Source organism: Sitophilus oryzae, unplaced genomic scaffold (genome assembly GCF_002938485.1).
Source record: "Sitophilus oryzae breed Bouriz unplaced genomic scaffold, Soryzae_2.0 scaffold_1389_pilon_pilon, whole genome shotgun sequence".
NCBI classification, from domain to species: Eukaryota; Metazoa; Arthropoda; class Insecta; order Coleoptera; family Curculionidae; genus Sitophilus; species Sitophilus oryzae.
In genome coordinates, this window is record NW_022146047.1 from 895,750 (window position 1) to 920,034 (window position 24,285).

A 24,285-nucleotide genomic window follows, 5' to 3' on the forward strand; every position below is an offset into this window, starting at 1 on the left:
TTTTTTTTAGTTTTTAGTTAGAAAAACATAATTTCTTGATAATATGGTATAACATAGGTAGTAGATTAAATTTACCTTATTAGCAATTAAAATTAAAAAAGAAAAACCAGAAAAGATCCAGTGATTCTCAAAATTTAAGCAAAAAATAATTTTTTTACTACCCCTAAAAATATTTGCACTTATTTAAAACTAATTCTGTATATTTTTACTGTTTTTTGCTACTCTCAAAAAAATTCTTTCTAAAAAATATTCTCATCTTTATTAAGAAGTTTTCACAGCTAATATTTTAACATTATACCAAAATATTTCTTTCAGTCTGGTGTACTATTTTTCATTCTCACGCAACGGAGTATCTTATAATAGTCAGTAATTAATTGCCTCAACCATTTCTTTTCTTGTATTTTATAAAAGACTGGAAGGGTGAGCTTAATAACAAAATACTATAATTCATTCACATCTAGATAAAGGTTTATATATGATTTCGTTAAAAGCTTCTTGGTTACAAGAAAATCAAAACACAGCAATAGAACTAAAAAACGTACAATCAATTTATAATAAATACATATTATTTTTAATAATAAAATTCATTAAAAATGATAATGTAGTGTTATGCTATTAAATCTAAAATCTGAATTCTATTTAAAGAAAAGAGCATAAAGAATTAATTCTCAGTATAAAGAAATAATTTATATAAATATATATTAAAATGTCATATGTTAATTTTCCAATATTTGTTTAAAAAACTCGAAGCGATTTAAATTCAAGAAATAATAACTGCATAAAATACACTATTCTTCTGAATAATATAAACAAAGTTTCCAGTATATAATTAGCACCATTCTCCGGTAATATTATCCGCTTATGATAGGTAATTAATTAAATAGATGAATAGTGCCACAGCGGTTTATACAAACTGCGTTACGATACCGCAAAATGTTAATGAGAATTTCTAGGACCCCTCGCCATATTCAGGCTCGATTTCGTATCTGAATATGTCAGCGAATTTCTCTATTGAAAACGTTCAGTAGCGCGATTCACGCACATACATATACAGGGTGGTCCGAATTGTATTCGGGAAACTTTGGCAGAATATTTTGCAGATAAGAGTAAGCAAAAAACTTCGTATAAATGTTTGTGCTAAAATGCTTCGTTTCAAAGATACAGGGTGTAGCAAATTCAATTTTATTTCGATTTTTTCCAAATAGTTTCTTAGCTAAAGCCGATATTTGGATGAAAACTGGTGTCTGGGTGTTTTTTGACATGAGAAATTCGATTTCGGTGTTATTATGACAACTACTTGTATGAGGTGCCACTTGCATATTTTTTAACTGTTTTAGATAGTAATAATTTTTCGTCAGTACCTGTATTACACTACTGGGTGAAAAAATATACATTTCCGTCAATTTTCACGTAAAAAAGGTTTCTTGGTAAACGTCGCTACGAATAATGGTTCTCAAGATATTTGGAATCGAAATAGTTATTTAAGATTTAATTTCCAAAAGTATAGTTTTCTTGATTTTAACCAGTAGCCTATGTCTTTAAACGTCAAGTGATGTAACACAATAGATTTAGAAGATACATAACACAACACTTTGTTCCAAAAGCAGTATATCATCTATCATTATTTCCAAGCCAACTTTGGGCCGTTTTTTTTTCGATCATACGTATTTTCTGCTGCAGCATAACTACTAGGTACATTCCGTAAGTGCATATGGTACTGTCTTACATTCCATACTCGCGTTTAATAAAATAAACTCGGAATTGTATTGGTTTAAAATTCAAATCTGACCAATGGGATTGTTCTGGGTGCCGTATATATGTACGGAATGTATAAATGCATACGATAATATTTCCTTTTTTTTCCAATTTTTATTTTCGGTTCCTTTATATTCTTTTTCGATCATACCTGTTATTAATAATGCGTATTTTGTAATAGCCACATGTATTCTCTTTATGTCACAGTGACTGGTAATCACTATATTTGAATTTCAGGCTATACAAATTTTGTTGACAGATACCAAGGACTGTATATATTCTAAAGGACTGTTCGATCGCGTCAAATCGCCGGTGTCGTAGTCGCCGTGGAATGCTACGTCACGCGCTGACCAGCGCTCCACAGTGCGGCGGATGGTTATTCTAGCGGGACAAAATCTCAAGAGCAATGTTTGGGACTTAAAATCAAAGAACGTAACAAATGGTCTAATATATAGCAACTATATGGTTAAATTTATTTATTTATTAACAACTTAATTTATTAATAAATAAATACAAGATAATAAAACTATGATATTATTCGTACATGACACACAAAAACCGTATTGTAAACTATTGCCAAATACATAAAATTATGATATCAAAAAACTCTTTAGCAGTTTTTTTTAATTAATTTGTAATCTTGTGATACCCCCTATAATTTATTTTAAAAAAATATATTTTATTTTGAAAATAATAAATAAGATAGATATTTTAATTTTAATTTTAACACTCGGTAATTGTTAATTCATATATAGTAAGTATCTAAGACAATTTTTTAAACTCAGTGCCTTTTGATGGAGTTGTGTTTTTATACTATCCGATTGAAATGAATCTTTTTAGGCATTCACCTGTTAAGCTTGAACTCCCTGTGACTGTAACTACCTGTGTTGGTAACTATTGGTAACTCAAAAGATCTACATCATTCAATATATCGATATTTGAAAAAAAGTGAAAGTTTGATATCTGCAGAACAGAGGCAGGAAAAGGATTCTAACAAATAATATACGTACAGTAGAAAAGTACATACCTTTGGCAATTTTCAACATAATTTGTATAACATAAAATGTATAAGCACTTGTAAATATTTTGTATTCGTATGATCTCTGCCTTGCTGAGCAGAAAACGACCAAATTTGGTTGATAAAAATGTATCGAAATACAAAGAATATTCATGCATTTTTGTATCAATTGGAATGTCTACTATTTATTCTTATCGGTACACATTTTTTGGCTTATTTCTAACCGAACGCTTTTGTCCCGCTAAATTTTTCTTCCAACGCACTGTGCGCTCATCCGTCAAATGCAAAAATAACTGTCACTGTCTAAAATCTTTAGCGCCAACTTCAACTCGGTCAGTAGATGACGTAAAAAAACTGACAGTGCGGGAAGATAGGAATCGAACTATCCTTTGTGTAATGTAGTATATAGTACCTCTATATAGTATCCTTGGACAGATACCTAGTTTTTTTTGTCAAAAAATTTTAAATATTTTTATTCTCAAAAACGGTTAATGTTAGGTATAGAGTGTTTAACATTTTTTTTTTAAATATGTAATAAAAAATGGAGGCACCCATTTAAAATAAGAAAGTTGCTGTCAAACATATTGAAAATATGTTTAATCGATAGATCTCGTTGTACATGATGTGCAAAAAATCTCCGATCTAGATATTGTAGTTCTCTAGAAACTTCTAATGCACGCTCATCCTGGGATACCCTGTATACTTGAGTACGATTATAAAACTACTGAGAAATTAGAGTCTATGGCTTTTAAACTGATTCTTTTTACATAAAAGAAATCTTTTTATTTTAATATTTTTATTTTTCGATACTTCCAGAGTTTTGCAAAAATATAATTTTCGTTCGTCGGCAACACTGTAAGTACATTATATCTAACTACCTCAATACAAACTTTGAAAACTGTTTAGTATGCGGGCGGCTAATTTACCAGCACCGCTCAATATGTCAAACACATATTTCATCAATGACAAGTACAATAAGACAATGTTATCTCCGCAGTCGTTGCGAGCATATTGAATCTGTCTCGGCTCGTCTTACGCAACGTTCGAGATATTAAGCCCATTATTAATCATTTGCATTATATTAAATCGTTAGAATCTTGACGAGCGTGCACACATGTACGGGGAGACGTCGATCAAATTGAAATGTAGATTATATCATTATTTTGTAATTATCGAAAAACTTGGTAATTAATCCAAGAGTAGCGACAGCGTTTATTAGCGGCAGAGTATGGTTCTGTGTTTTAGAGATGCTCAAGCTTAAAAAAGAAATTGTCCAAATAATATCATATACCTATCGGTAAGGAGAGAATGGTTGTAGACGGAGAGCTGGCTACATAAAAAAACCTTATCATCCGTTACATGGCTAATTTTGAAGTGTGAAGAATGCTTTTGTGTAGCCATTATGAAATAGTCATGTCTATCAGGGCGATTCCGGGGCTTAAAGCGGGGGCGGCAATCAAAAGGGTGAAATTTTGACACTACAAATATTATAAGGTACACGTGTTATAATTGCGAAAATAGCTTTTATTTATTATTAAGAAACGTGTAAAACTGTTGACATACATTTTTCTCGTGGCCAAAAATGCCGCCGGACAACGCGAAAGAGGCATGGAATTTGACAAAACAAATCATCGCATACATGTATGTCGATTTGTGGAATGTCATGTTTATTTATTTAAAAACCCGTATGCAAAAGGATAGACAACAAAAACGTCGCTCAATCAGCGATAGACAGCTATAAAAAACGCGATATTACTCTACAGGGTTAATCCTGAATAAGTGCAAATATTTTCAGAGCTGGTAGATATCGGTAAAAGAAACATATTTTCTTTTTACCGTTTTCCAAGTTAAGTCCAAAATAACCGAGCCATTCAAGTTTGAAAATTTAAAGAAATTGATTTATTTTTAAATAATTTTATGAGCCACCTGTTTTTTCTGTACTTGCATCCATTATTTTAGTGTCGTAGCCATAGAGTAAATCTAAAAAACATAACTTGTGTCCGAAAAAATAATTTTTTGTATTAACAAATCAATGTCTGAATTAGACAATGTTCTTAGCTGCCCTAGATAGTGAAACGGAATAACGGAGACTATTTATTTTTACACAACAAAAAATATAATTAAAACAGATCTTAACTTGTTGGCACGCGGTAGCCTTTTCGTCAAGATTTTATTCATTGCGTCATTTATTTCTATCTAACCATCACTGCGTATTAAACGTTTAATTTGTGTTGTGAAGAAATTCTCGATTATAGAGACAACCAAAGCACAGCTTAAGTAAAAACCAGCTCGGACAGTGTAGCGTGCCGCTTTGATCTTTTTACGCTCGGATTTGCGATTCGAAAGAGGGGGAACACTAGAGCGGCGAGCTCTCTCGCCAAAACCAATAGCCGCGTAAGCGCCAGTCAGCCCAGAGATGTATTCAAAAAAATTTTACACGTGACGTAAAAAATTATTCGACTGGTGCTAGAACATAATTTAGATACACGTTTTTTAAATTGTTGACTTTAAATAAATATGCATTCTCAAAGAAAAATTCACAGTCCTTTACAAAGATGCAACCGGGGGGGCATTGAAATGATGAATAAAAAACCTAAAAAATATGATTAGTGTTAATATGAGTGTATTACATACATATGTTTAAATAACGAACTTAACAAAAAACAACAGATTTAAATATTCACTGAAAAAAGTAGTAGTGTTAACATTAAATAAAACATTATCAATAATAATTATGCGATCGCACTCGATCCGTAAAACAAGCAAGCAAAAAAAACCTCGAAAAACAAAATAACAAACAAAACATCAGGTTAACATGATGACAGATCATGATCAATGACAGATAAAGAATTCTTACGGAAAGTTACACTTTACGATATAATTTTAACTGTTAAAGGCAAACCCCATTTAAACACAAAAACTTTTTAATACCTACTACTGTATCTAAAAGACTTTTTTAAATTACTAAATTCTTAGCCACGTTTCTGTTTTTCTTGGCTGTTGTGCGTCACGTCACAGATTAACAGGCCCACGTTTGCACACAAGGCGATGCTGCAGACTACTAGGTAGACCGGTCGTAGAAATTTATGTTATACAACTTGTAGTCAATCTACACAAATATTATCAAAAACTTTTTTTCTTTTAAAATGTGTTCAGATTTTATAAAAAGTATAAGTCAAAATCGCAAAACTTAAATTTGATATGAGTTTCTTAGTTTTTAACTAATATAGTGGCGAATTACAAAAATTCCTTTTCAATGAAAATTAATGAGTTAAATAAAATAATTTAATAAATTACTAGCTTTTTCTCGCAACTACGTTCGCGTTACACCTCGAATCGTTTATGCATTGATTTAAATGATTTTTTACTTCTTTATAGAGAGCTAGTGAACATATAGATGTTTTTTATTTTTCATCTTTTTTTTATTTATTAAGAGCACTAATACTCTCTTTATAGGTTATTTTTTATTCTTTGAAGGATAATTGAGGAAGATATATTTCCTTATGATGTCACTAAATAAACCCTTGTATAAAATTTTATACTGTCTGGTTTATAATGTTATAGTATTGCATTTTCGTACAGCAAACTTTCATTCCCTATTTTACTCCCTAAGGGTATAAATTTCATAAATTCGCTTTACCTTTGTGCCAATTTTTATGTGTATAATCCAGACGTCACCAAGTTTTATATAAATTTTTACTAACTTTACCCATTTGGTTGATGAATTTCAAAAATTTCTTCTAATTCTTTTTGTAGGATTTCATTCTTCTAGACGAAATAGTAAGGAATTTTCATACAACAAACTGTTCCGAGATAATTTTACTCTCTAAGAGGATGAATTTCCTAAAATCGCTTTGTGTAGCTAATTCACTAATGTCGTTTAAACGAACCTTTGTGCTAATATTTATGTATCTAAAGCTGGCGGCATCAACTCACTCTAAAATATCTAAAAACGTAATATATAATCTAACTGACACACCACTGACAATGACAACTAATTTATTTCTGGAGGTATTGTGTGTAGGTGTTTTCAGGTATGTTTTAGTATTTAGTCGTTTTACACAAAGAAATAGCCATTAAGCACTATAAAAATACTTCATAACAAATCTACACATATATACCTTTCATTTAAAAAAAGAATCATCAAGATTGGTAAAGCGCTTTCGGCGGGATGGATGCAACAAAAAAACCCTTTGAGCTTTTATATATGTATGGACTAATTATTTTTCCAACATATTTTACTTTGCAAATTTTTATAAATATTCAGACTCGCCAATATCGTACTCCACCGTGTCCAGCCTGTTTAGCCAAACGTAGGCCGATTCCTCTTCGGCGGCGTCGTGACCCTGGCCGAAGGAAGAGTCTTGAAGACGCTCATCCGCGCATAGGAATAAGTTGACTGCGTAGCGTATTGCGTATTAATCGATTCTGAAACTTTCTATCTCGTGTATAACATGTTACGCAAGTTTATTATTTTAATCTCGATTTTAATAGATAAATGTGTGAAATGCCACCTGAATATCTTCCGCCATGACATGTTTTTACTTTTTTGTTATGGTAAAGTGATTTGTATAAACTTTATTCAATAACGTATATTTTCCTCCATTTGTGATTTTTTAATTTTAAGCGAAAATTAAGTATAACATTTTAGGAAAAAGAAACACTGTAATATTTAAAAGAATAAGAAGAAATTAGTCTTATTTTGAAAGGAAAATATAGAAAAAACTCTTTCTATAGAAAAAGTCTTTATACTAACCAGAATCCGGTGACATATACGCGGTCTCACCGGAAACATTACTTATTACTTCGCATAACTTGAAGAATATCTACTTTTAATAATGAACACTTCAGAAATACACCAGTAAAAACATTTATTATTTGAGATTAAAACTCGAATTAAATTATAAATATTAGTTACCTATGTTGTTATAGCTTTTATAGGCCTGTTTAACGACTTAATAAGTTACCTAGCGAAAAAATCTGTGCGCGTACCTACCACTATTGTTACAGGTTAATTCGTTAAAGAAATATGTTACACAAGTTAAAAACGCTAAAATTTTAATGGTATTACTTGTGCATTATTGGCCTTATAATGTAATTTGTTGGAATTATATCTTCTTTAAATATAATTAGACTTTTTAACGACTTTTAAGTTACCTAGGAAAAAATCTGTGCACGTACCTACCAGTATTGTTACAGGTTAATTCGTGAAACAAATGTGTTACATATTATTCGTGGTATTAGTGGTATTATATTGGAATCAGCTTGGCATTAGTGGGGCATTATATGAGAAATTTGGTATTTAATTTGTATTTTTGGCATTACTTTGGCATTAGTATACAGACATTTGTCAGCGGTTTACTCCTTGTAGATAATCAAAAAGTTTTTTGATAAAATTTGCTTTTCATGTCAGATCATTTCTATGAAAAATTACATTAGATTTTTATTAAAGACGCTGGGTAATTAAAACATTGACTAATAAACCTTGTCCACTTTAAATACGGGGTCACGAAATATCCTCCTTGGAGTGTTTGGGTTAAGGGGTGTATAATAAATTAATCGTTGTTTTATAATAAAAACCATAAAACATTTATTTGTGAGTAAAATAATGCAATGGTTGGATATCTCTCCTTTATAATTCGGTGACTAAAAATACACTAAAATAATTAGAAAAAAAATCTTGTACTTATTTAGTAATTACGTCAATATTAATTAATTGACTTTCTAGTCTATTTTATTTTATGTACAAATATATTATTAAATTTTAAGCATTAAGTAATAAAACACTTTGTGCCCTCTTATATCGTAAAAGGTTACGAAATATACTCCTGGTTACACCCCTTACAGAAAACAGTGTAAGGGGTGTAAATAAATTGTATAATCACTGTTTTTTATAATAAAAACTATAAAATATTTCTTATTTGTGAGATTAAAAAAACAAAACAATGCATTGGTTAAAATAAGTACATTCAATACTGTTTTCAATTGTTAATTCAATAATGTGTTATAACATAATATAGCCATTACTATTATACTATTATTATTAAAATAATATGTGTGTAACATATTTCTTTAACGAATTAACCTGTAACAGACATTTATATGCCCAGTATATTTTTGTTTAACAAACCAATCAGGAAAAATCCAAAACCTACCGTTATAGGAGGTATAAGACGATTAAACTTATATAATGACAACTACTTATCGGATAACAAATTAATTACTACTGTCAGCTAGTTCAGCTACTGTCTAGGTAGAATTTACCTAGAGTACCTACACCTACCTATGATGATGTAGGTAGATTAAAGCTTATTTTGACGTTACCTCTCACTTCGGTGTCACAAGCTGAATTTTTCAGGGATGGAAGTACAGTACATCACAGTACATGATATGGGGACCCTTATTCCGAAAGTAGTACAAAATTAAACAGGGTAAAAAGGCACTATCATCAAAAATCGATATATTAATACCACCGTATAGAGAAAACAAATACTTATTTTTTGATCCAGTACAGAATAAAGTCTTCGTAGGGAGTAATTTTTTATAATTATTTACAAAAAAACATTTCCATTAGCGCTTATGACCAAAAAAAAACTTTAAACATGAATAATCATTTCAATCATGCGAAAATTTGGTTTAAAAATAGAGATTTTTTTTTAATATAACTTTCATTTAACGAAAAACGAAGGCCTAAATGAAAAAAAGAAACAATTTAAAAGTTTCGCTCATGTCTTGACAAGGTATCAAAGCAAACCCCATATTTTTTGCTTTTAAACTAATAAAGATATATCAATAAACAATTAGCGATGTAATGGTTTTTGCGCGCGCTGGCCGACTGCCGCCGCTGCGCCGAGATTTCCTATACCCCTTGTATATATGACGTCATGGTGTGGCAAATGTAGCATTTTAATTCGATTTGGGCTCCCTTATATAGGATAACAGAAACATTTCATGTTAACATTTAAAAACACAAATTAATTAATTTATTTCTAGAAATAACAGCAAAATGAAATAGGTACATTGATTACTTATAGTTATTTACGAATGTTTCTAAATTAGGAGCTTTCGGTTTTGTTTGCTACATTTAAGTTCTTATTAATATTCTTTAAGGTATAATAAATTCTAACTTTTGCGTATAATTTTAACAAAAAAATACATTATAGGAAAATTTTGATTGATGGTTGAATTTAATTGTCTGAAATAATTTAACGAATGTACATAATATATTTTCATTTAAGGAAAGTTCTTCAAATTGTTCCTTGAAAAATTTTATAAAAAAACTGTTTATTTAAATACACTAAAAAGAATAAAATAAACTTTTTTCATTAAAACTTTTATTATGAACTTACAACGTCATTACACAATTTTAATATTATATAAAAGCTTGTCGCGAGATTTGAGTGTACAGTTGCCCTCATAAAAATCTGGTACGACAACTTTATCTTGTAATTCCTGGTTTAGGGTATCCTAATAATATGTATATCGATTTTCATTAAAAAAGGAGAACTTAAAAAAAACGACAGCTGTCAAATTTGACAGTTCAAATGTGAGACAAATAAAATGAAAACCGACTATGGGGTAGGGGGCATACAATATATCGATTTTTATCAAAATCGGACAAATTTGAAATTATTTGACAGCTGTCACATTTGACAGCTCAAAATTTTTTTCTTTCATTTTAGCCCACGGCCATCATCGATTTTTATCAAAATCGGACAACTTTGAAATTTTTTTGACAACTGTCAAATTTGACAGCTCAACATTTTTTTTTCATTTTCGCCCATGGCCGTCCTATATATCAATTTTTATCAAAATCGGACAACTTTGAAATTTTTTTGACAGCTGTCAAATTTGACAGCTCAAATTTTTTTTCTTTCATTTTAGCCCATGGCCATCCTATATATCAATTTTTATGAAAATCGGTTGACTTTGAAATTTTGACATGTCATTAAACTGTCATTTTTTCAAGATGGCCGCCCATATATTTTTTTTCATATGTATATACCCACAATATACCTATACAGGTTGTTAAATTGTTCATTACTCGCGGCAAGAGTTTTATGGTTGAAATAACCTCGGCCCGCTCGTCGATAGACGACGCGACGGGACGAGTCGGCAGAAAAATCAATAATGCATACGTTCTCAATAGGCAGTGTTGCCATTCTGTTTCCCTATAAGTAACTGTCGAGTTAACAACCTGTATATATATATATATATATATATATATATATATATATATATATATATATATATATATATATATATATATATATATATATATATATATATATATATATATATATATACAAACCAAACCAAACCCAAACCAAACCAAACCAAACCAAACCAAACCAAATCAAACCAAACCCAACCCAAACCAACCAAAACCAAAACCAAACTCAAACCAACCAAAACCAAACCCAAACCCAAACCAAACCCAAACCAAACCAACCTAACCCGACCCACTATACAGGGCTAACTCGTAAAAGCGACTTAAATTACTTAATATTAATTAATATAATATTTTAATATAAATTATAACTCAAGATTTAAAACATTTCTTTGATTTTAGAAATGAACTTAGATTTAATATTTTTCTTTTTAAAACTGACTTGTTGCAGCTCCGTATACAAGTCTCCGTTCATACAGAAGAAAACAAAAACCAAAATTTTTATGCAGTTAAAATAAAACTATTTTCCTGCCAGAGTATTTTTTAGAATATTGCACGTTTTTTTAGAATATTGCACGTTCCGAGTGGAAAAGTGGAAAAGTTATCGATTATAAAACATAAACCACACAAAATTGCTTTATTTATGATAAAATAAAAAACTAATAAGGCTTTCTTTCCCTTATCAAATGTATGGTATCCGGGCATACAATTTACTTTATATGAAAATAAAATGTGTGACAAAAGGACGAGAGAAAAAAAGACTGTGAAGAAATGTGAAGTGTAAAACTCGGAGAAATAAAATTTTTATTATATGCGGGGAAAGCTTTTTAGCGGTTCTGTTGGCAAAAGGATTTTTTGTGCCGACATGTTGGAAAGTCGGTCCCGTCGTTCTTTTGTTTTATATTAAATATGCGAAGGTACATGACCTGGTTTAAATTAAATTATGCTAATTTTTAGCTGGAAGGGACACGGAATTATTTTTAATAAGACACGGGAAACATTAAATTGTGAGGTACGTGATTTATATTAAATATCTGGATTTTTTTTACAATTGTGATTTATATTAAAATATCTGGATGGATTATTGTGAAGTATTCAATCCGTTTTTTAAGTTTTTTTTAGTCCAGTAAATGAAGATTAATACCACTGCCAATTCATCGACCGGGACTTTTCAAGCGAAGTGTGTATATTTTGAGAAGTTTTAGGAGAAAAATCAGTTTTTCGCAAATATCTGCCAAAAAAAAAACATGTGCCATCTCTCGTGGGGAGATTCCTCATGTAAAAATTAGATTTATTTTTCATATCAACATAGGTCCGATTCTGCTTTATTTTGTAGCTACAGGGTGACTTTAACTTAATAATTTTTCAATTTATTATAATTTTCTTCCAAGTATTTTTAGTGATTTGAATGAAACTTTGAGAGTAAAAGTTACTATAAGTACTACATATTTTAATGCTAAAAAAGTGTCGATAAATTAATCAGGGACGTTCATATGGGTTTTCACTGGAATATTTTTCAAAAAAATAACATGTGCGCCACTGACTTTTATTCTTTTGATATACAAATTGTGTAGGCCGTTTAATGCCAATTAAAATTCATGTCTTGATATTTTGTCGAATTTGATTAGATAAACGCAATTTTATTATACTCTGTTTTTTTCTCAGGTAAGATTTCGACAGACGATGACAGAAGAAAAGCAGATGACGTCTCATACCAATCTATTTATTTTACTAAAAAAAGTTTCTAATAATTTTTAAGTTATCTATGGATGGGTTTAAATATAAATCCGTCATACGTCGTGTCTTGTTGTTTTTAACCAGTTTTATTGGTTTATTTAAAAAATGACAGATCGTATTTCAATCGTATTGGTTTGACGGAACGATTAACGACAAACGAACACCGATGCGTATGAACTCGCCTTTAGATTTTTGTCATTTTTGACGCTTGTCAAAGTCTTGCCAAATTATAGGTTATAATTTTGTGTCAACTTTTGTTAAATACCCTGCGTTTTGAAAGATGATGCATTTTGATTCGTATTATTACGTGTGTTTTGTGTCTTTTGAAGTCAAGTGGAGGAAAAATCGAGTGAAAATTAACTGTAGACCCAGAGCACAGTTTATGGTTAATACTCGCTGCCCAGGCAGAAAGTCTTATACACCAATGAAGTTGCCATCGATAAAGTTTGTATACCATTTCGTCGTAGATAAGTGCATCTCGTATATGGTAGAAGGATCAAACTAAACACATACTAAAAACTGGAGTAGCTGTAAAATATCGACATCACACGATAGGTAAATAATGGATTTTAGTACTGCAGAAAAATAATGTCAAAAGGTATCTAGTGGTTTAAAAAAATTTAGATTAAAGTTAATTAATCAACCTTTAAGGTATAAAATTTGGTAGGTGTTATTATTAATAAAATAGTTTGTTTTATTTACCTATGTTGTTTTATTTATTCCTGTGGAATATTACAAATTTCATCAACATTCAACAATCATAAATGCGGGTAGTTTCATAAAGCTTGAAAGTAAATAATAGTTCTTTTTTATATTTTTTTTTGGTATGTAGTGTCTTATTCTTGTTTGTTTTGTATTAACACATACCGTTTTTATTAAATAAAATAACTCAATTACATTTTTTCAGTTTTATACAGTTTTTTTCACAATATTTTGAAGTAATCACTTGTCATCTTGTCAATCAAATTTTAAATATATCCTGCTATGCGTTCCAGTTGTACCAACTTATTTCTTTGTAAAATAAAATAAACTACTTTGAAATTAAAATGACAGACACATCTATCACTGTCAAGGATCTTCTCGTTGGGCAGACTATAATCACAATTAATCTCCCCACAAAAGATGGCACATATTTTTTGGGACACCCTGTATAAATTTAGTAATCCTATGTTTTAAAAATTATAGATCGTTAGCAGCAGAAACTGCAATGGTAGAGATGAGTAACAAATCGCAAACTGCGATTCAATCGCAGCGATTTTAAAATCGCAATTGCAACTATTTTCTACTTGTGAGTTTCAATTTAGGCAACCAATATTACTATAGTTGCAAATTGCGATTTTGTTGCTATTTGCGATTTTGTTGCGACTGTGATTTGGTGGTCCATTGAAGCATTTTATAGTAAACTGCGATTGAATTTTAAGGTATTATTTCCTAGGGCCAAGATTATAGTATACCGGGTGTTTTCTCAAGAGTGGTTCGCCTCTATAACTTTTTTATTTTTTCTAATAAAAAAACGTGATTTGGTATGTAAGAAAATGCCATAAATTAGAATTGATTGCCGTATTCAATTCGTTTCGATCACTTCCTGTTTCACCGGAAATGGCTACAACTTTTGATTTTTAAATGGAACCCTTGGTATTTTCTTTACTTTATACGACAGAAAATGACACTCTGAATAGAACGCCTAGTACAATATTTAAATATTAAAATCGCAATCGCAGGTTACGGTCGCAGTGACTTAAATATCGCAATCGCAGTTTCAATTGCGATTGGAATCGCAATTTTACTCATCTCTAGAAACTGGTATTGAAATTTGAAATATCGCTGTGTGAAAGACATACAAAAAGAGAATAGAAACACTAATCTAAAAAACGTTTTTAAATTTGTACTAATTATATTAGTTTTGTTGAACGCCCTTTGTTCTTTGATGTCTTTGAACAATGTTCCCATATTTTTATTCAAAGCATTTTTTTATCCAATTAATTGAAATTTACTTTGCGGTGTTAGAAGGAGGAGAGACAGGCTTCGACTACAAATAATTTTTTACGCAATTTAAAAAGTTAGCTCAGTGAACCTCTCTCTAATGATACAGTAGATCTTTGTCATTAATTGTTTTGCCGTGTTACAGACGGACTGATTCAAAACGAATTCCCACACAATTTAAAAAAATAGGAATACGTTTTGAGAAACAAATGTTGGACGTTTGTTACTTATAATGCCTTAATAATTCTCGTTTGTTAAGGGTATTGTTAATATTGTGAAATGTTATTGTTAATATAATAGTTGCGATAGTAGATTATGTTTTAGATTGGGTCTTTAAGATGGCTATCGGCCTGTTCAACTGCGATCTTTTCAGATCTTTTGTGATCCTCTTCTGAGCTCTAGGTTACATTCCCAAATCCGATCCTTTTTAAAACTCTAATAAGTTATACAGACCGGACCGCCGTAGTAACATAGGCAGAACCGGACGAATTAGCGTATACCCGTCCGCGGGATAAAAAAACAGGCGAAAAAATGCGATAAAATAAAAATAGGTAGATATGTGATAAGAATGTTTCATAATTTGTATTTATTCGTGTTTAATAGCCAAAACGAATACATAGATTCTCGCGACAGTTTTCGTGCAAAATTATTTTTTTAAGTAAAATAATGGATGTTTACGAAGTTCGTGAGAAAATTCAAATTGTAAAATGGTATTTCCAAAATAGGTCGTATCGGGATATACAAACAATTTTTCCACAAACTTTTGTAAACAGGGCAATTCTATCTTTACCGACTTATCAAGAGTTATTAATAATTTTGAAACACATGGGTGCGTGTCCCCACAAAAACACAAGAAGCCTGATGTGTTGATTAATGAAGAACAGGAGTTAAAGCAAGTGCTTAATCGTTTAATTAGTGGATATGGAACTATTGTGTGACCCGCTAGATCACCAGATCTTTCTCCCAATGATTTCTTTTTGTGGGGTTATGTAAAACTCAAAGTGTATGGTCATAATAGGGCTAATAATCTAGATGAGCTTCAAGTAAAAATACGAGAGGCTTTTCAAACTATTAGCCCTAATATGTTAGCCAATGTCAGACGGGAATTTTACGACCGCCTAGGCTTCTGTCTAGCACAAGAAGGTGGTCTTTTCAAACCAAACCAAACCAAACCAAATCAAACACTTGATATAACTTTTTTTTATTTAGAGTAATATTTTAGTTTTTTTTGGATTTAGAGAATTTATTTATTTTTAGTTTTGGCTTGTAAACACACTCAAATAATAAAGATTTTAGTATTTTTATTTTAAATGTTACCTTAAATGAAGGTAAACACTTAAAATGAAAATAATAAATACTCGGCACTCCTCGCGTCGTATACCTAGTCTGTCACGACCGACCCGTCCAAGCACAACTGCAACTGCGTACTGCCTGACTAGCCGACTAGCCGGCAGTGAATCTCGAGTACGAACGCAAATTGGGTAAACGTAAATTCGTCCGGCAACTTGCTATGTTACTAGTAGCCTGGTCTTCTCTGTATAGCTCTTTTTCAATGGATTATCGTTACCTTAGACAAATAACGGCACATTTGCTCTATCGCTCTATCTCTTTCGTCCATCTTTAGGTGCCTACAATCTGCCCTGTTAGTAGACCCCCGTAGCTTTGCTAGTCTTCATGTCTGCTTATCAAATCTACCTTAAATTGTGGCGAATATTCTACTATACTTATCTCGGAAATTATATCACAAGTGGAATTATTGTTGTTGTTACATTTCGTAACTTTTTTATATTTATTGACATTGGGCTGATTTTTTTCAGAATTTGTTGATTAAAATATGTATATGTATATGAAAAACTATGGCCGACTTACTTACCTTCCACCTATTCAGTACTCTTACGGAGATTTGGTCTATTTGACCCCTCCTGCAGAATAACACCCTGAAATGAAGAAATTAAAAAAAATATAATAAAGATCTATATTTGCAATTAAGAGTCCATTTCACTAATCCGAAAAAGTAGCAAAATAAGCGTTCGGCATTTATGTAAAATTGGTTAGGTATTTTTACACAAATGAAGAAGGAAATTAAAGTTAAAGGATTATATTGTAGCACATTTTTAGACAACTTCTTTATTTTTAAGATTTTGATGGTTACTCATCAACAAAATATTCCTTATGTTTGGACTAAATTTTCACGAAAATAAAGACATAATTTAAAATTCTGTTACAATACGGAAATAGATTGAAGTTTTGTGATTACAGTGATATATAATTTATATTGTTTAGTAAAAAATTGCTCGCTATTTTATGGAAAATGCAAACCTTAATCAAGCCTTAATCAAAGCACGTGTGTTTGGAATTTTGGGTGTGGCTTAACACGACAGGGTCGGCCCTAGGCTGATTTCTGAAATATAATATATATATTTCCTTCGGCCACGCACCCGCTTTACCCGACCCCTGAGAGCAACCCGAAAGTACAGCGTAATGACTCTTAAAGATTAAGTATACAATCAAAACAAAATAATATTAATCAAAATTACAAAAAGGCGAATTCCAGTGCTAAATTGAAATAGAAAATAGCTTGTTTAGCTAACTTCAGCCTAGTACATTTATTACGTACATAAATCTAAAATATACTCCATTTATCTGAGCTTTCTTCTAGTATTATAAATAATAAGAAATTAACTTTAAGCACGTATCAGTTTGATTATATTAAATATACTCTACTGAATTTTCAATTTTCTATATTCAAGTTGTGCAAAAGACTAATTAAATGACTTTAGTATTTCGTCGGATTTCGTGAATGAAAAATTAAAACTGGACGAAAAGCGTATTTCCTGTTCAAAATTAAATTATAAGTATCAGAAAGACAAACCGGTTAAAATTTCTAGAGCTCGACAATTCCTAGTTTCAGCTATCTCCATCATTATGACTTTTGTTTTATTAACGAAAATATCCGACACTAATGACTAACAATTTCGTTTTGTATTCGGTTTTTGATACAAATTGCAGAGACTATCAATATAGTTTATAATTATATTCGGTAATAAGGTCTTTCGTTTTCTATCGAAAACTACAATAATTTTAATAAAGTAATAAATATAATAATAAGTTTTGAGAGTCAAAACCCGAAAGAAATTAATTGATAAGAAGATATTATTTACTAATTGGTTTATTTTTTCTACTCAGGTTTAATTAAAATAGATACAATTAGAGTATCGTGATTAGAATCATTCTTATAATAGAAGAATTTGAAAAAAAATTGAACGAAACATTGAAAATATTCCTAATTATTTAAATTATTTTTTTAATTTAAAAAATTAGCAATATTTTTAATTTGTGGGAGAGAAATATATCTTGAACATCTCGGCATCTCTTGTTGGCTAATTTTATGCAAAAAAACAATGATAATACAAGCAATAAACCAATCATCCAACCAAGATTTGAATAAGTACATTTCTATAACACGTATTCTATCAGCGTTTTCGATAGACCCTGGAATAAGGTGTAAAAAAACCCTAGAAGAAGTGGTGCATCGTCATTTGAAAAATAGGAAATCCCATGCAAATTTTGAACTGTCCAAATATTGGATCTCCTATTAATTTTACATCTAAGTCGTAAATAGGTTTTTTAAAGGCCTGCCTAAGCTCAGATACATGTCAAATTTGAACCTATTAAGCTTCATTCAGAACATCCAAATTAGTGGAATAAATTAGTGGTTTCAATTAGCGTAGAAGTTTGTTCCTCTAATTTCAATGTAGGCATTCAGAATGTCAAAATCAGTGGTAGTAATTTTCAATTAGTACAAAAAGTTAACAAACCTTTAACTTTTCCACTAATTATACTTCAAAATTTGCGATGAATGTCATTATGGCCTTAATTATCATCCGTCAAGAGAAATTGTCGTAAGGAAGCAAAAGTTTATTGTTTTATAAGGTAAATAGGTATTAGACATTGTGAATGATCGTAAACTAAAAAGTATAAAGTGTAATTGAAACCGAGCTTAAAGCTTCATTCAGAACCTCGCAATTAGTGGAATAAATTAGTAGTTCAATTAGTCGTAGAAGTTTGTTCACCTAATTTTAATGTAAGCATTCAGAACGTCATAATTAGTGGTACAGTGAAAGCTCTCATAAACGGACACTGACGGTTCCAGTAATTTTTTCCGCTTATGGGAGATGTCCGCTTAAAGCATAGGTCTATAATAAAACCTTCTTTTTCCGAAAATCTTGTTTTTTGATTTGTATTCATTCCAGATTGCCATTTAGTTCTGATATCTTCCTTATTTTTGGCTATTTCAGCAGCTTGCGTTTTTCCAATATTAAACCTTTTTGTTCATTTACGAACTGAAACTGTTTCTTTATCTAAAACACTAACAATTTCCATCTTTTCCTTTAAGGAAATCATTCTTTTTTTCGGTGCCATTTTAACTTTAACTTCACAAAATAACTACTATACCAATAACAGCGCTATCTGAACTAACGACAAAATATCAACACAAACGCGATGCATACTAGATAGGGGAATAACCTAATATAAAACGGGTAATTACCGACTATAATGTACGCGGACACGAAAAATTGTCCGGTTATTAGAGTTCCGCGTCCGCTTATAGGAGATTTTTAGTCGCATACCGGAATAATCTAGTGTCCGCATCCATTTAAAAGAGCGTCCGCTTATCGGATAGCATTTAACATTGAAAATCATATGCTGAAATTCGGTTCCAGCAAACTTTGCCGGTTAAGGGAGATGTGCGCTTATTGGAGCTGTCCGCGAGGAGAGCTTTCACTGTAGTAATTCAAAATTTGCGAGGAATGTCATTTTGGCCTTTGATTATCACCCGTCAAGAAAAATTTTGGTTAGAAATCAAAAGTTTATTGTTTTATAAAGTAAATATTAGACATTGTGAATGATCGTAAACTAAAAAGTATAAAGTGTAATTGAAACCACTAATTGCGGGGTTCTTGAAATGAAACTTTATACTTGAATCTTTTTATCATTGTCAAATATAATTTGTTGTGCTGTCTACACTACTACGTTAGAATACCAACCCTTAGTATCCCCGAAATGTATTTTTGTAACTTAAAACTGGTTCAAATGATGCAAAAGCCTGACATTTAGAAAATACAAAATATTGACAAAATTATGGGATGAAAACTTAAAATAACTTAAGGTACATTGGCATTTGCCTGGTTTTGCATTGTTACCTGTTAGGTTAGGTTAGGTCAGTTTTAATTTAAAAATAGATGCAGTTTTTCATAAATTACGTAAAATCGGCTTGTTCAAAATTGTTCAAATTTGACATGTATTGTGTATTCAACAAATTCAGACCTTGAGAAAACCCATTTAAAACTTCACTCTAAAATAAACAGGGAAGCCAATATCTGGACAGTTCAATGTTTTGTAATGTATAAAGGAACTATCCAATCGTTATTAAATTATAGTTTTTTAATAGAACTATCATATACAGTTCATATCAAATAAACTTTTAGTCACGTGATTAAGCTTGACCGATACAGTACATACTTTTATATATTTTCTTTTAATCAAAGTATTTTGGGAAACAAAAATAAATTAATTATAAATATATAAACAGTTATTATTTACATTAACAAAACTCACTTTCTTAACAGCACTTAAGGGACATAAGGGGTCATTACTACCGCTTTCCCGTTCCAAATATTCTGAAAAAGTTGCGATGAATTTTTTACGGTTATTAAGATAATATCTTGTACACTTCGCACTAAAAGAGGTTCTAAAAAGAACAATGTTCAACTGCAAGGTCATATAGTAAACATTTTTAAGCTTAAAGTATCACAAGCTCGTAATAAAAAACTAAAGTGTCAAAACGAATGACAATATCAGGAAGTAAATAAATAAATGAGGCAACTTGACATTTTTTACAGCAGAGCTGCCACCTCAATTCCCAGCGGAAAATTTAAATTCCACTAAGTCAGCACGGTACAGAATATGTTCATGGTTGGCAACAATGAATTTAAAAATCGCGCCCTCGATGACGTAATTGAAAATTTATTTGATATGAACCGTACATTTACAGCTACATTTATCTCTTGCGTAAAAATCCAATCGTGACTTTTTTATTCTATTTATTTTTTCCGCTCTTCGATAAACAAATGCTTATACTAAAAATAGCCCTTTTGTTTATTCAAGCGACGTCCCAGCAAATATTATTCGGCGTGAAGATTGGAAAGGTCTTGAGCGACGCCTGTATTTCAGTTGGAAAACTGTGCCGCGAATGTCATTTATAATGATCTACAACTCGCACATCGGCATCGTTAAAATAACGACAACGCACACACACACTTCGCTAAAGTAATTTGATTGTATTGGTTTTCCACTTTCATGTCGCCGGCAAATAAACAAGCTTTATTTTTTGCTTTTCGTCAAAAAAATACAGGCTTGTTTTTCTTTGCCCTTGAAATAATTTTTGGGTTGTAATTTATAGAATATATCATTCTGGGGGGTTGCCGCCAAAAGTCACTAACTATCATTTTTCCGAACAACCAAATTCAATCACTAACTATATTTTGAAGCGGAGAATCGATTGAAAAGTCATTAACTACGATTTCTAGCTATTTATGTTTTATTTTAATACCGAATAGTTACTAACTATAACATCTTTATGAAATGCAATTCATCTTTAAACCCGTTTTTCTCGGAAGTAATGAAAAGTAAGTTAGTGACTTTTGACAGCAATGGGGCGATATTATTGTCCCAATATATTTTAAAGCATATACAGGGTGGTCCGAACTGTATTACGGAAACTTCGGCAGCATATTCTGCAGATAAAAATAAGTAAAAAAGTTCGTATAAGTGTATGTCCTAAAATGCTTAGTGTCGGAGATACAGGGTGTAGAAGTTTCATTTTTATTTCGATTTTTTTCCAAATAATTTCTGAAGTAACGTCCATATTTGGGTGAAAATTGGTGTCTGGGAGATTTTTGACATAAGAAATTTGATTTTCATGTCAATATGACTCCTATTTGTAGGGGGCGCCACCTACAAGTGTTTTAACTGTTTTGAAGTGTAATAACTTTTCGTCCGTACCTGTATAAAACTACTGAGTGAAAAAATATACATTTCCGTGATTTCTACGTAAAAAATGTCTCTTGGTAAAAATCGCTACGAGCAACCGTTCTCAAGATATTTAGAATGGAAATAGTCAATACATGTCATTATTGACAAAAAATAAACACGTTGAGTAGATACCTAGTTATTTGACTGAAATAATAAATTTGGGAAATTTTGGCTTTTTTAAATTAATCATACTTTTTTTTGCGAAAAAAATGATGTTAAAACAGTTTCTGTTGAACTTTTGACACAAAAATATTTCCTCGAATATTTCAAATTTATGATTTCAGTCTAATAACTATTTAGTAACTATGTTTAATTTATGTCACTGATGATAGGCGTTGATAATTCCGATTCCAAATATCTCGAAAACCATTACGCGTAACGATTTTTACCAAGATACTGTTTTTTCGTAAAAAATGTCGTAAATATATATTTTTTTACTCGGTAGTTTTATACAGGTACAGACGAAAAGTTATTAGTCTTTAAACCAGTTAAAAAATATGTAGGTGGCGCCCACTACATTTTGATATCTATTGACATCAAAATCAAATTTCTCATATCAAAAAACTCCCAGACACCAATTTTCACCCAAATATTGACGTTACTTCATAAATTATTTGGAAAAAACCGAAATAAAAATGAAACTTCTATACCCTGTATATCCGAAACTAATAAGCATTTTAGGACATACGTTTATACGAACTTTTTACTTATTTTTATCTGCAGAATATGCTGCCGAAGTTTCCCGAATACAGTTCGGACCACCACCCTGTATATTAACGTAGGAAATCTGCAATGGAAATCTGCCCCCGCGGCATTTTTGACTCGCACTCATGGGATCGATTTGGTGTCGAATCAAAATAATTCAACTAAATTTTTAGCTCTTTACCCCAAACGGTTTTCGAGATTTTCAAAAACTCTATTTTTTGAATTTTATTTTTATTTTTATAGCAAAATTCAAAATTAATTAATGCTGTTTTTTTACAATCCCGGTGACCATGGTCCAATCTATCCACATACCAAATTTCATTTAAATCAGGCGATTTTTTGATTTGATTCATTGATGATGGGGTTTTGTGATGCACTAAACGTGTTCAAATGATCATGAAATATCTACATTTCGAGTTTGAGCACCCTAGCTCACATAGAGCCCGAGTTACGACGCTCCTTTGTAACCTCCGATCGTTACCATTTTTCAGGGCTCAAGAAAAAAAAATTGTCTTTGCAGACCAGTGTTATCTGCAAAAGGTATCGGACATTGACATCGTAAAAATAATGCCACACCTTTTTTCTTAGCGTAATTTGATTGTATTGGTTTTCCGTTTTTATGTCGCTTGCAAATAAGCTTTTACTTTTTTGGTTAGGGCAGAAAGTAAGCCTGTTCTATGCCTTTTTTATGCTTCATTTATTTCTTTAACCTGGACTTTTATCTTAAACTACGGATATATATCTTAAATTTTTTGCTATAAGTAAAATATGTCGAGCCCCGAAAACTGAAAATTGAGGGACGAAAAATTCACACTTTAAAGATTTAATGTATTTTAAAGTTTATTATATTTTGTTCTATAGCTTCGCCGGCAAAATCTTATCTTTTACTTATGAAGCTCTCCCCGCCCCTTTACCCATTCCTAGACCACGCCTACTTCCGTCAGAAAAATTACCCCCACCACTTGGGTACCAAAAACGACAGAATGGACCTTCATAAGAAAAAGCATGGGATTTTGCGGCCGAATTCCCCTTGCTTATCTACTAAAGTTATCAAACTTTTAACTTTTCTACTAATTATACTTCAAAATTTGCGAGAAATGTCATTTTGGCCTTTGATTATCTTCCGTCAAGAGAAATTGTGGTTAAAAATCAAAAGTTGGTTTCTTTATAAGCTAAATATTAGGCTTTCTCTATAGATACAACTGACTACAGCAAGTTGTTGCTAGGATATTCTATTAATTTTAATTGTTTTTTAGACATTGTTAGTGATCATAAACTAAAAAGTATAGAGTGAAATTGACACCACTAATTTATTCCACTAATTGCGAAGTTCTGAATGAAGCTTATTGGTTCGTTTGATTTTACTATACTATGTTTACTTAGCATACGAGGGAAAGCAAAATGTTATTTTGTCGAAAGTTTGAAGCAACCTGTGGATTGGTTTAACAAATTAAGAAATTTAAAAACCACTTTATTATCAAGGTGTATATTTTCTCGATAGTTTGTTTTTTGATTCATTTGGTTGCTTTATTTTTATTGAAGATATTCACTTTTGAAGAAAACAGTAAGGATTTACATCAATTTTAGGATCAAAGACCCGCTGTTGCTCACCCACGAAATATAGTTTATTATTAGTTTTCTAATATCACTGTTATTGAAATATACACTATAGCTATATTATTAAAGGAAAGTAACCAAAACATATGGAATATTATCCCTAATAATATGGAATACCGTCATTTTTCAGAAACGAATACGCATAATCCCAAAAGACAGTGATTTTTAATCTCTAATGAAAATATAGTTCAATTTTCTCTAAAGC

At 31.0% G+C, this 24,285-nt stretch overlaps 2 protein-coding genes across 3 annotated transcripts in view; one reads left to right on the forward strand and one right to left on the reverse strand.

The window, feature by feature from the left end:
- The window catches only part of LOC115875498 (beta-alanine transporter), a 934,216-nt gene that overhangs the window by 828,435 nt on the left and 81,496 nt on the right, over positions 1-24,285 (forward strand). The gene's annotated exons all lie outside the window — the stretch shown is intronic.
- LOC115875507 (prolactin-releasing peptide receptor-like) overlaps positions 1-24,285 on the reverse strand; it is a 329,200-nt gene that overhangs the window by 239,499 nt on the left and 65,416 nt on the right. Inside the window, exon 2 of the mRNA XM_030890983.1 lies at positions 16,537-16,600. The gene's annotated coding sequence lies outside the window, so the exon portion shown is untranslated. The remainder of the gene's footprint in view (positions 1-16,536; positions 16,601-24,285) is intronic.